The 15367-nt window shown below is 39.5% G+C and overlaps 1 long non-coding RNA gene across 1 annotated transcript; it reads left to right on the forward strand.

Moving 5' to 3' along the window:
- Window positions 1-165: 165 nt before the first annotated feature.
- LOC306639965 lies at window positions 166-12461 on the forward strand. The gene is made up of 3 exons (XR_013757710.1): window positions 166-241; window positions 3082-3155; window positions 12398-12461. It is a non-coding gene; the product is annotated as an uncharacterized lncRNA (long non-coding RNA).
- Window positions 12462-15367: the final 2906 nt, after the last annotated feature.

The following is a 15367-nucleotide window of genomic DNA, read 5'->3' on the forward strand; positions in this document are numbered from 1 at the left end:
AGTGGTTTTGTCATACTCAGGTTTCATTGAGTATGTATCTCATTTGCTTTTCAGTATCTCAGGATGTACATGCTTCTGGGAAAGTAAGTTATTTTCTATGCTATATTATTAACTGCTTGATGGATGAAATGCATAATATTTATATAATGTCATGTCTTTGAGAAGGTGAAGTTTATCAACAGACTGAAAGGTCTTCTTAAAAAAGAAAAATTGAAGAAGAAAGCAGGGAAACTCAAATCAGGTAATTCTTGCATTTCACTGTCTGTGGAAACATGCACATTAAGGCCTCTGAAGTGACAGCAGTGTCACTCATGATATGTATTTTTCCACAGTATCTGTATGGATGATTGCATACACTGTTCAAAATGTTTCTGTACAAACATTAGGAAAAGATATTTTAAAATAACATATATCATAGATATTTCTCGAACTTCCCACATTAGAATCATTACACCTGTAGTTGGATTATGAGGTTGATTTTCTTTCCCCAAAAAGTTTAAACAGAGCTTAGGGGGAGTAGGGATAAAGTCCCCAATCCTGGGAGACTGAGCTAATGGATTTTTGTTGAACCCAGGATGTCAAGACCAGTCTGTCAAACACAGGAAACACTTATCTATAAGACAGTATCAACTCTATTGTGACTTCCAGTGTGTCAAATAAATGTATCAAGCCTGTGTCATGCTTTATATTCCACTTTCTTCCATGAGTTTCATGATTCTTGTTGTCAGTCTGTAGGAAGAAATTATGAAATGCATTAGCACATGTAGTTTGTTTTACCCCTTGTCTGTGAAATAAACATTTACTGGAGAAAAATATTTCCTGCTATTTTGACTAAGAATAGTCAATCTTTATATACTTAATACATGCCATTGGAGTGTTTACACATAATTATTTGACTTGTTTCCTTGTCATCTTCTCAATGGTATGGATTGAGCCCAGAATATTTTCCATGCTAAGTGTTTGCTCAACTGCTGAGCCTCACCCCTCCAGACCTCTCTGATTCACTGCTGGGTTTGCTACATAGCAGCTTTCAGAAAATTGTCCACCAAGCAACTAAAGAAATTCCCACCACATTGGAAGATATTGCCAAAGAAGTAAATACGTGGTAAATGAAAGCAACATTCATAGTTGCTGTGCTTTATGACACATCTCATTGAAACCTTGAGTAAAAGTCAGCAGTGAAATGTCACATTCCAGGAACCAAGGTACTTGCTTCATTCATTTCAATAACCTTCATTCTACACCGGTCACTGAGAATATTCTATCCCTAGTTCTAGAAATATTTTCTCCATTCAGGCTATCATAGTGCATAGTTGCCTTATCATCATTCATCTTCATTCATGTATATGTTTTCCAGTTTAACATGCCCACAAGATTAACAGTGGTCCTGCTATGTATGTGCATATGGCATATATGGCCACCAGCTCTCTTTGGAACCTGATTGTTCAAGCGCCTTAATTTTCCTAGGCATCTTTCACAATAAAAAGTCTGTCTAAATCTGTCTTCAACCCTTTCTTCACCTGCAGTGTCCTCTCCAACCCCTATATCTCTAGATGAATACTGTCCCATTTAATTCTTTTTTTATATGTCATGCTACAGGTTTCCATGCATTTACCATTTTTCTGCCTCTGACTGTAAACCTGAATCCTCAACCTCTTTTTATCCCTTCATCTACAAGGAACACAAAATCTGGTACATGTTACAACCTCTGGCTTTTACCACACACTCAGTTATGGGTGGAAATATAAAACACTGCTAATACCAATGTAATGTACAAGCAGCCCCTTCAAGTCCAGGACTTGATGGGCTAGACCAGGAAAGGAATTGGTACACCCAGTACATAAGCAGGTCAATATCTGAGGTAGCACCAGGGAAGCAAAACCAGTTAATGTCAGGAATAGCAGGCACCATGATTGATGCTTCCAGAGGTGGAGTGAATATTAATAGAGGAAATGAAGACAAAGGAAAGGAAAGGAACATGCAGTTCACTAGTAAAAGTGGAATAGTGACCAATTGTTGTTCTTGATGTTAAATTCCAGAAGTGATGTGTACTGGTTCTTGAAAAGTTACTATTACAACAAAGACATAGTAAAGAGTGTGAAGTTTCTTTTTCATTTACTGTTTTCAAATTTTTAGAGACTGCATTTTAATTCAGTGTATACAAATGGGGTTTCTATGGCTGTGCACAATGTAGATTCATAACATTGGTGTAATCATATATGTACAAAGAGTAATGATGTCTGTTTCATCCCACCATCTTTCATACACTCACATGCTCTTCCCTCTCATTTTCCTCTATTTAATCTAAAGTTCCTCCATTCTTCTCTCACCTCCCACCTCCCAACCTCTACTATATATCATCATCCCCTTATCAGGGAAAACTTTGGCCTTTGCATTTTTGGGATTGGCTTATATCACTTAGAATGACATTCCCCAATCCCATCCAATTGTCTGAAAATGCCAAAACATTATTCTTCTTTATGGCTGAATGATATTCCATTGTGTTTACATATGACCGATACTTTATCCATTCATCTGTTGAAGGGCATCTAGGTTGGCTCTTGTTTCCATTGTAATTTTAATATTTTTTTCTTCAAAATGTCCTTTTCTCCTTGAATGGATGAACCTTTGCATCATCCTATGCATTGAACATGGTGAAGTGTAGTTTCTCAGTAGTTTTGGATCAGCCTAATTACTCCCTAAATAACTCAGTGTGCTGTGGGTGAAGAGGGGCACATCTGTAATTTGCAGATTCTTGGGAGGCTGAGGCAGGCTGTTTTTAGGTTTTCAGTCAGTCAGGGAATTTGCCGACCCCTGTCTCCAAATACAAAATACATGGGATTTCAAGTAATAATACAGTTCTTTGCAAGGGCCCACCTGTGCCTGTGTACAATCTCTAGGCTCCCACACACAACAATCTAACAGTTTCAAACCATACACCTTCACCTAAAATTAAGCCCAATTGAAAATTATGACTGTGAAATAAATTTAAAGAAGTATTACTGTTACCCTTCTTAGTTGGCCAGATTTTTCTCATTCTAAGGGTTTAAAGTAACTTACATACATCTTTCTGTTTATCAGCAGAGTCACATTTGGACATGGTACCAGAAGAAGAGCAAGAGCAGCTTGAAGACATGGGAAAGAGCCAGCAACGGGTGCGTGAAGTGTCCATTTAAATTTCTTATCAACTGACCTTATTTGCTTCCAGAAGGGAAATTAGGCAATATCCATTTGGAAATCAAGCATCAAAATGTACTATTCAAATCTGAGGAATTTAAGTGCACCTGAAGATGGGAATAGCTTCAGAAGTCATGGAAGCTTCACAGTAAACTGTGTCTTAGCATTTGAGGAAACTTTTGAATGCTGCTTCCGTTTTCTTCAGTGTGTCCTCTTAACATAATTAAGAATAAATTTGACACTCAAAAAGACCCTGTTGAAAGCAGGAACACACATAACTGCAAGAGCCAGTGAACACATTCATGTTAAAAGACCATCATTGCCAAAGGCTCAAAATTGCAGTTTCTCCATGCCTTGGTTAAAAATTCCAGTCTCCCTTGACTCCAATGTCTAGGTAGAGGCAGACAGCAGGCTTAAACACCAAAATACTGTTTAATCAAATGAGATCCTTTCACTGTGTGTCCATTTCCTTAAGGTATAAGAAATGACTTTATAGTTCATTTTATTTTCATGCAGGAAATCAGGAAATATCCTGGACACTTTTATTTTTCCTTCTAAGTGGATATTAGCAAAAAGACCTTGGATGCAGTTATTGGGAATTTAAATAATGTTGTAGGTATCTTGATGCTTCCATTATTAATGATGCTATTAATAATGCTATTAATAATGATGCTGCATTATTAGGATGAGATTTAGCATGGAATTTCTTCCCAGTGTCCTGTGTGTGTCCCTTTGGTATGCAGGTTTGCCTTTGGCTTGTGTCTGGGTCCGGGCACATATTTCAGCACCATTTCCCCAAAGGAGCATGTTTATCACACTCTATTTTCTTACCAAATCTCACCAAGGGGAGAGATTAAACTAGGAGAACAATCAAAGCTGAAAACAAAACATGCATAGCACATATATATTATGTATATACTCTACGATTTCTATAATACCAGGAAATGAAGAGAAGAAGTAGAAAATAACAATGTGCACCTGGCTGAGAAAAAAGATCTTAGGGACAATAAAAGTATCATGATAAATTTTAAAAATTACATCGAAAGTGCTGAGAGAAAGCAGACTTAAGAGGAGATGAGGATGAAATTCATGAAGAATGAGAATAGAAAAGATTTAAAATGGAAGAAAAAGGGATCAAGGGACCTAAAACAAGGAATGAATGAACATATCTGAGAAAAACAGATATATCAAGAAAAAAGAAATAAATTGGGAAACCCAAAGATGTAACACACTGAAGAGGAAAAGAAAAAAAAAAAAAAAAAAAAAGAAAGAAAGATACACTAAAAAGCCCTGAAATCTTTCCATTTCCCTCATACTAATGTAATTGAAATAGAGGGTCTTCTGTTCAGGGTTTCTATGTGTGGAAACATACAGCTTTCAGGGGATTTGAGGAAAGAAACATGGTCCAGCAATTTCCTTTTCTGCTCCAGCTCCAAAAGGCCTAACTTGGTGCTGGGGAGCACAACCTGATCTCCTCTATAGATCTCACTTACATAAGTCTTTGAGGGATTTTCACATGCTGTCTTGGAGTACGACAGACATGTCATGACTACAGAAACTGTGATTACTTCTGAGAACTTCCTGAAAATATCATTCCAGCTGAGCGAGCCGCAGGTGTTGTATTATCTTCTCTCATTTGAAATGTCAAATGGCTCTTCTCCCTCACTGTCATGATCTCAAAGACCATATTTGAAAGAGGCAGTGCCCCTGTACAAATGTAATGTATAAACTATCCAAGAAGAGAGAGTTTCAAGATGGCGGCCTAGAGGGTGGCTGCATTTCATGTTGCTCCAGGACTCAGGATTCAAAAGAGGAGATATTGAGAGACTTGGGACCAACTCAAAGCAGCCGGGTGAGTCTCACCTGTTGGGAAGGCATCCCGGATGGGACGGTGGTCCCAGAAAGCAGGGAACTTTGTGAAGTAGAGCTGCCGGCGAGACACCCCTCCCCCACTGGAGCAGTGAACTCAGACAACTGGGAGCCCCGTAAAGGAGGCCGCTCAGCACAGCGCTGGTTCTCGGAGCAACCACTGGGGCTCCAGTGGCTGCCCAGGGGAGGAGTGGCGAGGAGAGCTGTGTGGACTCAGAACCCCGGGGCCTGCCCTGAGGACGAGGAGGAGGAGGAGCGCGGCCGCTTGGATTCAGAGTGACTACACCGGAGCTACAGGAGGTTGCCAGAGGAGAAGCGGCGCGGCGAGCTGTTTGGACTCAGACCACTTCTGAACACCGAGGCCTGCCCGGAGGAGTAGGAGGAGGAAGAGGAGGAGCGTGGTGGGTTGTTTGGACTCCCAGTGACTGCATTAGCGCTCCAGGCGGCTGCTCAGAGGAGAAGGCGAGTGGTGAGTTGTTTGGACTTAAAGTGACAGTGCCTGAACACAGGGGGGCTGCCTGGAGGGGAAGCGTGGTGGGTCGCTTGGTCTCGAGTGGCCACACCAGAGCTCCAGACGGTTGCCCAGAGGACGCGTGCAGCAGGTCACGTGGATTCAGAGCCACTCAGAGCGACGACTCCTGAACACCCGGGGGGGTTAGTTGGAGAAGGAGGAGGAACAGAGAGTGTCACTTCGACTCAGAGTGATTGAGTGCCCCGGGCTACGGGTGGTTGGTGGGAGGAGGCACGAAGTGAGTTTCTTGGACTCCTAGTGACAGCACCAGAATACTGGGCAGCTGTCTGGTAGAAGAGGCCTGCGGCGGGTCGCTGGGTCTAAGAGCGATTGTACGGGGCCCCAGGTGGCTGCTCAGAGGAGGGGCCGCATAGCCAGGCGATTAGAAGCAGAGCAGGGTCCCAGGATCTAGGAGGCTTCTGGGTGGAAGAGCCGCACAGAGACAGGCTTAGGGTGCAGCGAAGGTTTCAGGACTGCGGGCAGATTCTCTGAGGAGGGGCAGCCTAAGGAGATTCATCTGCAAAGGGTGAGGCTCCCAGGCCCAGGAGGTAGGGCCGGGCCCCTGGGAACTTTGCAGAGGAAGGCAGCCCAGCCCAGGCAGTAGCTGAAAATTGAGGGGAACCTCTAGGAGGGAACTGACCAGCAAGACCTCCCCACCGGGTGAGTCTTCCCTGCCGGGTGAGGTTTCCCCACAAGGACGGTAAAACCAGAGACTCAGGCCCAAACAGGCCTTGCCTCAGCCCGCAGCCTAGGTCCCCTTTGGATGACCATTGGTCAACAAGTGGAGGCACCTCTGCCCACTAGCAGGGATTATACCCCACCTGAAGGCCACCACTCCTAGAGAGGCAGCTTCCTTGTGGAGCACCGCATTATCAACTTCCTCCAAGACTTCAGCCTACTAAAGGCTAAGAGAGGATATATATAGAAATCCTCAGGGACATTGTAAGTCAATAGAGGAAATCTGCAATATCTCAGCGGTCCACTGATACCTGAGCAATATGAGAAAACAGGGAAAGAAAATGCTGCAAACAAATCTAGATGTTACATCAATAAAACCCAATGACAGCATGGCAGAAGAAATAACAGAAAAGGAGTTCAGAATGTTCATAGTTAAAATGATCAGAGAAGCACACGATGAGATGAAAGAGCAAATGCAAGCACTGAATGATGAGATGAAAGAGCAAATGCAGGCATTGAATGATCGCACCAATTGACAATTAAAGGAGCAAATACAGGAAGCAAAAGATCATTTCAATAAAGACTTAGAGATATTGAAAAAAAAACAAACAGAAATCCTTGACATGAAGGAAACAATAAACCAAATTAAGAACTCCATAGAAAACATATCCAGTAGGATAGAACACCTGGAAAACAGAACCTCAGACATAGAAGACAAAATATTTAACCTTGAAAAGAAAGTTGAACAAACAGAGAAGATGGTAAGAAATCATGAACAGAATCTACAAGAACTATGGGATATCATGAAAAGGCCAAATTTAAGAATTATTGGGATTGAGGAAGGCCTAGACAAACAAGCCAAAGGAATGAACAATTTATTCAATGAAATAATATCAGAAAATTTCCCAAATCTGAAGAATGAAATGGAAAATCAAGTTCAAGAGACTTATAGGACTCCAAATACACAAAATTACAACAGACCCACACCAAAGCACATTATAATGAAAATACCTAACATACAAAATAAAGACAGAATTTTAAAGGCAGCGAGGGAAAAGAACCAAATTACATTCAGGGGGAAACCAATACGGATATCAGCAGATTTTTCAATCCAGACCCTAAAAGCTAGAAGGGCCTGGAACAACATTTTTCAAGCCCTGAAAGAAAATAGATGCCAACCAAGAATCTTATACCCAGCAAAAGTTACCTTCAAATTTGACAATGAAATAAAATCCTTCCATGATAAACAAAAGCTAAAAGAATTTACAAAAAGAAGCCAGCATTACAGAACATTCTCAGGAAAATATTCCATGAGGAAGAGATGAAAAACAAAAAAGCAAATCAGCAAAGGGAGGAATTATCCTAAAGGAATTGTCAAATAAAGGAGGAACCAAGTTGTGTCAAACAAATAAATAAAATTTAAAAAATGAACCAAATGACCAGGAAACCAAATCATATCTCTATAATAACCCTGAATGTTAATGGCCTGAATTCATCAATCAAAAGACATAGACTGGCAGATTGGATTAAAAAGAAAGATCCAACAATATGTTGCCTGCAAGAGACTCACCTCATAGAAAAAGATACCCATAGACTAAAGGTGAAAGGATGGGGAAAAACATACCATGCACATGGACTCAGCAAAAAAGCTGGAGTATCCATCCTCATTTCCGATAATGTGGACTTCAAGCCAAAGTTAGTCAGAAGGGATAAAGAAGGTCATTTCATACTGCTTAAGGGAAGCATAAATCAGCAAGATATAGCAATCATAAACATCTATGCCCCAAGCAGTGGCTCATCCATGTATGTCAAACAAATCCTTCTCAATTTCAGAAACCAAATAGACCATAACACAATAATACTAGGTGATTTTAACACGCCTCTCTCACTACTGGACAGATCTTCCAGACAAAAATTGAACAAAGAAACCATAGATCTCAATAACACAATCAATAATTTAGACTTAACGGACATTTATACAATATACCATCCAACCAAGAGCGAATACACTTTCTTCTCAGCAGCACATGGATCCTTCTCTAAAATAGACCATATTAGTCCACAAAGCTAATGTTAGCAAATACAAGAAGATAGAGACACTACCATGTATTCTATCAGATCATAATGGATTGAAGTTAGAAATAAATGAAAGAGTAAAACACAGAAACTATTCCAACATCTGGAGATTAAACAATATGCTATTATATGATGAATGGATAACAGAAGATATTAGGAAGGAAATTAAAAAATTCTTAGAGGTAAATGAGAACAAAGAAACATCATATCAAAATCTCTGGGACACTATGAAAGCAGTACTTAGAGGGAAATTTATTTCATGGAGCGCATTTAATAAAAGAAGGAAAACTCAACAAATAAACGACCTAACACTACAGCTCAAAGCCCTAGAAAAAGAAGAACAGAACAGCACCAAAAGTAGTAGAAGACAGGAAATAGTTAAACTCAGTGCTGAAATCAATGAAATTGAAACAAAAGAAAAATACAAAAAATTGACAAAATAAATAGTTGGTTCGTCGAAAAAATAAACAAAATTGATAAACCTTTAGCCACACTAACAAAGAGAAGATGAGAGAAAACCCAAATCACCAAAATTCGGAATGAACAAGGAAATATCACAACAGACAGGATTGAAATACAAAACATAATTAAAAGCTATTTTGAAAATCTACACTCCAACAAAATAGAAAATTTCAAAGACATCAACAGGTTTCTAGAGACATATGAATTGCCTAAACTGAACGAGGAGGACATACACAATTTAAATAGACCAATTTAAAGTACTGAAATAGAAGAAGTCATCAAAAGCTTACCAACAAAGAGAAGTCCGGGACCAGATGGGTTCTCAGCCGAGTTCTACAAAACCTTTAAAGAAGAGCTCATTCCAATACTTCTCAAAGTATTCCATAAAATAGAAGAGGAGGGAACCCTCCCAAACTCATTCTATGAAGCCAATATCACACTGATACCTAAACCAGACAGAGACTCATCAAGGAAAGAAAATTTCAGACCAATATCCTTAATGAACATCGACGCAAAAATTCTCAACAAAATTTTAGCAAATTGCATACAAAAACATATTAAAAAGATAGTGCACCATGATCAAGTGGGTTTCATCCCAGGGATGCAAGGTTCGTTCAACATCAGGAAATCAATAAACATAATTCACCATATTAATAGACTTAAAGTCAAGAATCACATGATTATTTCAATAGATGCAGAAAAAGCATTTGATAAAATACAGCACCCCTTCATGCTCACAACACTAGAAAAAATAGGGATAGTGGGAGCATTCCTTAACATTGCAAAGGACATTTATGCTAAGCCCACGGCTAATATCATTCTAAATGGTGAAAAACTGAAAGCAGTCTCCCTAAAAACTGGAACAAGGCAGGGATGCCCTCTTTCACCACTTCTATTTAACATCATTCTTGAGACTCTGGCCAGAGCAATTAGACAAACCAAAGAAATTAAAGGGATACGAATTGGAAAAGAAGAACTCAAACTATCCCTGTTCACTGATAACATGATTATATATTTAGAGGAACCTGGAAATTCCACCAGAAAACTCTTAGAACTCATAAGTGAATTCAGTAAAGTAGCAGGTTACAAGATCAATGCCCATAAATCTAATGCATTTTTTTATACATAAGTGATGAACCTTCAAAAAGAGAAATTAGGAAAACTACCCCATTCACAATAGCCTCGAAAAAAATAAAATACTTGGGAATCAATCTCACAAACGAGGTGAAAGACCTCTGCAATGAGAACGACAGAACACTAAAGAAAGAAATTAAAGAAAACCTTAGAAGATGGAAAGATCTTCCATGTTCTTGGATAGGAAGAATTAATATTGTCAAAATGGCCATACTACCTAAAGTGCTATACAAATTCAATGCAATTCCAATTAAAATCCCAATGACGTACCTTACAGAAATAGAGCAAGCAATTATGAAATTCATCTGGAAGAATAAGAAACCCAGAATAGCTAAAGCATTCCTTAGCAGGAAGAGTGAAACAGGGGGTATTGCAATACCAGATCTTCAACTCTACTACAAAGCAATAGTAACAAAAACGGCATGGTATTGGTACCAAAATAGAAAGGTAGATCAATGGTACAGAATAGAGGACACGGACACAAACCCAAATAAATACAATTTTCTCATACTAGACAAAGGTGCCAAAAATATGCAATGGAGAAAAGATAGCCTCTTTAACAAATGGTGCTGGGAGAATTGGAAATCCATATGCAACAGAATGAAACTAAACCCATATCTCTCACCATGCACGAAACTAAACTCAAAATGGATTAAGGACCTTGGAATCAGACCAGAGACCCTGCATCTTATAGAAGAAAAAGTAGGTCCAGATCTTCAACATGTTGGCCTAGGACCAGACTTCCTTAACAGGACTCCCATAGCACAAGAAATAAAAGCAAGAATCAATAACTGGGATAGATTCAAACTAAAAAGCTTTCTCTCAGCAAAGGAAACTATCAGCAATGCGAAGAAAGAGCCTACAGAGTGGGAGAATATCTTTGCCAATCATACTTCAGATAGAGCACTAATCTCCAGAATCTATAAAGAACTCAAAAAACTCTACTCCAAGAATTCAAACAGTCCAGTCAACAAATGGGCTAAGGAAATGAATAGACACTTCACAGAAGAAGATCTACAAGCAATCAACAAACATATGGAAAAATGTTCAACATCTCTAGTAATAAGAGAAATGCAAATCAAAACCACCCTAAGATTCCATCTCAACCCAATTAGAATGGCAATTATCAAGAATACGAGCAACAACAGGTGTTGGTGAGGATGTTGGGAGAAAGATACCCTCATACATTGCTGGTGGGGCTGCAAATTAGTGCAGCCACTCTGGAAAGCAGTGTGGAGATTCCTTAGAAAACTTGGAATGGACCCTCCATTTGACCCAGCTATCCCACTCCTTGCCCTATACCCTAAGGACTTAAAATCAGCATACTACAAAGATACAGCCACATCAATGCTTATAGCTGCTCAATTCACTATAGCCAGACTGTGAAACCAACCTAGATGTCCTTCAATTGATGAATGGATAAAGAAACTGTGGTATATATATACAACGAAATATTACTCAGCCATAAAGAATGATAAAATTATGGCATTTGCAGGTTAATGGATGAAATTGGAGAATCTCATGCTAAGTGAGATAAGCCAATCTCAAAAATGCAAAGGATGAATGATATCACTAATAAGTGGATGATGACACCTAATGGGGGGAGGGAAGGGTTAGAGTTAGGGTTAGGGTGGGGGACAAGTATGGAGGAAGGAAGAACTGTATAGAGGGAAAAGAGTGGTGGGAAGTGTGGGGGGAAGGGAAAAAATAACAGAATGAATCAAACAACATTACTCTATATAAATTTATGATTACACAAATTGTATGCCTTTATGCCATGTATACAGAAACAACATGTATCTCATTTGTTTACAATAAAAAATAAAAAATAAAAAATAAAAAAATAATAATAATGAATTTCTTGTCAATTGACCTTCTTTGCATCCAGAAGGGAAATCAGGCAATATCCATTTGGAAATCAAGCATCATAATGTACTCTTCAAATTTGAGCAATTCAAGTGCACCCAAAGATGGGAATAGCTTCAGAAGTCATGTAACTTTCACATTATACTGTGTTGCAGCAAGGTGATGGAAATGAAACTCTCTCATCCAATGGAGTATAATAATTTAAGGGTAAAATTTTGGCCGTTCAGTGTTTACAAATTTGAAGGTGTATAATGTCAAGTGCAATTCTCAAAACATTTCAAAGAAGACTTATACAGCATTTGTGGATTTGTTGGGGCACTACAAAGTTGACTGATTGGCTATCGATGCTACTGTTTTAGTCATATGTACATCAGTGTGTTTGTTGAGAGGAAAAACATTTCCTAGGTCCCTCATCCTGATGTACTCCAACAGTAGCCAGAAGAACATGAGAGCTCATACCGTGTGGCAGTGCCTAGGGTAATGAAAGTTCCAGGAAATGTTCTCGCTCAGAAGGCACTCATGTTATTTCCAGTTACACTGATTTCATCCTGACATATATGGTGATGTGTTAAGAGTGTTGATGAAATCTTTGCTCTCCTCTTTATTGATATTTCTGTTACACAGAGTATTTGGGAGCAACATCCAGAGGTGTGTGCTTCTGACATATCTGGAGGATCTGATGGAGAAGAGAAGCCAGGAGCAAAGAGTATCATAAGTGGACATGTAGAAGGTAAGAACCATATATGACGCACACTACCTTGGTGAGACTGTGGCCTTCAAACATGAGCATTACTGTATTTCATCTGTTCCAAGGTTGTACCGATGTGACGGCTAGCAAGGACAAAAAAATAGAATGAGTCATACATTATTAGGTTTGTGCCACAGGTTATAGGGCTGGTAGTGCAGAAGAAAGTGAATTGTGAGTTGCATTTTGATACATTCATCAACCAAGGGCAAGTTGAAATAAAGAAAGGGAGAGAGGAAGGGGGATCAAAGAGTGAGGAAGGCGCTGATTCCCGGGAGTTAATGACGGAAGAAGGAGCAGTTGTACTGAGCAGCTGGAAGGTCATTCAGGTCACATTTGAGCAGGGGAAAGAGCAGTGCTTTCAATGTGTGGGAAGCATGCGTGAGTTTCCAGGTCCAAATTTGAAAGAGGGATAGAGTACTACATACCCAACCTTCCTGACTTGTTGGCAGTTGGAAAGGAATTGAGAAGAGAAGGGATGATCCCACATTGCTACATTTATTTACCAGAAATGATTGTCCATGTATACAATCTAGTGACACCAAATATGTTGCTACTACCTGTGAAAACGTTTGTAGGGGAAAAACATCAGTTATGAAAGTAGAAAACAATTTGAATGACCATGAAGGGGCCCCAAAACCACAGGTGTGTCCAATTCGATTTGGAAAGCTGACAGCTTGTTCTAAACTTTGATTGGAATAGGACATCCTAGGGAGTAACCCAGAACTATGTTCAAATTAAGGTAGAGGTCCTGGAGGGCAAGGAAGTTGTTACAGGAATTCGCAAACTGTGATGAATCATGTGATGTGGCCATGTTCACAATCTCATTCTGACTCAGCAGATCTTTGCTTTCATGATTACTTTATATTCAAAGGTGTTTGCATTGATGTGTTGTGCAGACAATTTTTTTTTTTTTTTGTTAGCCAGAATAAGAAGGTCCCTTTGGTGTATTTTGAAGAATCGTAGTGGATCCCACACATCAGAATACAAAGCAGCTGACATTCCAGCATAAAGATTGCTATAATTCTGAGCATGTCTCTTGAGTAACGTGAAGAGTGCAAAAGACAGATTTAGAAATATCATTTTTTAGATAAATTTTGTCCTTTGGCAAGCAAGGAGTTGGCATACGGCATAGAAAGAATCTGAAATGGAAAGGATCATGTACCCAGCTCTAAAGGGTCTTTTGAAAAACCTAAAGGGAAGGGGAAATGAGGGAAAAACCAAAGATGTTAGCTAGCTAATTTTGGAGGGAATAAAGGAGGAATCTGAAAGAATGCAGTTCAGCTTCTGTCAGGGTAGCTGCCTTAAAACCAAAGGTGAGATGATCATGGAGCACAGATGATTGAAACCAGTATGGACTGGAAGAATCAGTTCAACCAGCAGATACGAATTTCTCCTCCATAGCTAACAGGCCCACACTCATATGTGTGAAAACATATCAGTGAATCAGATGAGAGGCCTAGCACTTTGAAGCTTTTGTTGTTTGAAAGGCAGCGATTATTTCATTATTATGTGGGCTTCTTTGACTATTACTACTAATTCAACTACTACAACTACTACTACTACTACTACTATCACCCCTACCGCTAGCACTAATCTACTGCTGCATTGGAAAGAATCCATATCCCTGGGTATGGCAAATGTGCCATCTCTCAGGGTGCTCAATTCTGACCTCTAGATACATAGTTTTCTGCACAGCCAGCCCTTTCTGAAAGTATTTGAAATCACATTTAGCTATGCTCTGGTAGATTCATTTTGAACCAGGATTCGTGATGAAATTCATTTTTTTATTCCTCAAACATGTAGACTGATACTGACTGTGTATATACCAAAGACTTTGATGCAAAATCCTTCTCTGCAATCTGTCCCATATGTGAGGCTTTCAGAACTCACTTTGCTTAGGATTGGCTTATCTGAATTCTATATTCCTTATCGTGTGTTATTCTTTCATTTTTCTTTTCAGATGTGAAACCTGCATCTGTACACAAGGGTGGAAAAAGATACATGAAATGGCCGAAACCAGAGTATTCAGTCAAAGGAGATGTGCCACTGTCCCCCATGGGTATGAAACAAACAACCCTACATATATTAGCTTTGATTCTGAAAGCATATATCTGATCCAGTTAGTTAAGAAAATCCTTTGTGATGAGAAATAATCTATATCTTCCCCTGGATTCTCATCAAACCTTTGGACTTTTAGACCATAAGACAAATGAGGGACGGGTTGCATGCTTACCATAACATGGATGAAACCATTCTGACAGGTCTGATTTAAGACTTTTCTCTATGCCATGGTACAGTCTTCCACACTGTGATGTTTTTGTGCCTCTGCGTGATACCCTCACTCTTCAAGTCTGCATTAATCCCTACCTCGAAAAAGGTACCATCCATGAACCTGTCATGGCCTCAGATTCTGACCTCACACTCAACTATGGTTGCCAGTATATAAAGTGTTCACCCCCATGTGCCAGGAAACCAGCCCCTGGAAGGCCAGGACCTCGTGGAATAGAGAGGAAAGGGAATAATTTAGAGGACAAGTGGTTATTCCCCTGTAGAAATGAGGGTGCATGAGTGAGGTAGCACCAGGGAAGCAAATCCAGTTTATGTCAGGAATAGCAGGCACCATGATTCCTGCTTCCAGAGGTCAAGTGAATACTAATAGAGGAAATGAAGACAAAGGAAGGAAAAGGAACATGCGGTTCACTGATAAAAGTGGAACAGTGACCTCTTGTTGCTGTTGTTGATGTTGAATTCTAGTAATGATGTGCAGTGGTTCTTGGAAAGTTACTATTCTGATAAAGACCTAGTAAGGAATGTGAAGTTTCTTTTTCTTTCATTTATTTTCTTCA

Source organism: Sciurus vulgaris (assembly GCF_902686455.1).
Source record: "Sciurus vulgaris genome assembly, chromosome: 11".
NCBI classification, from domain to species: Eukaryota; Metazoa; Chordata; class Mammalia; order Rodentia; family Sciuridae; genus Sciurus; species Sciurus vulgaris.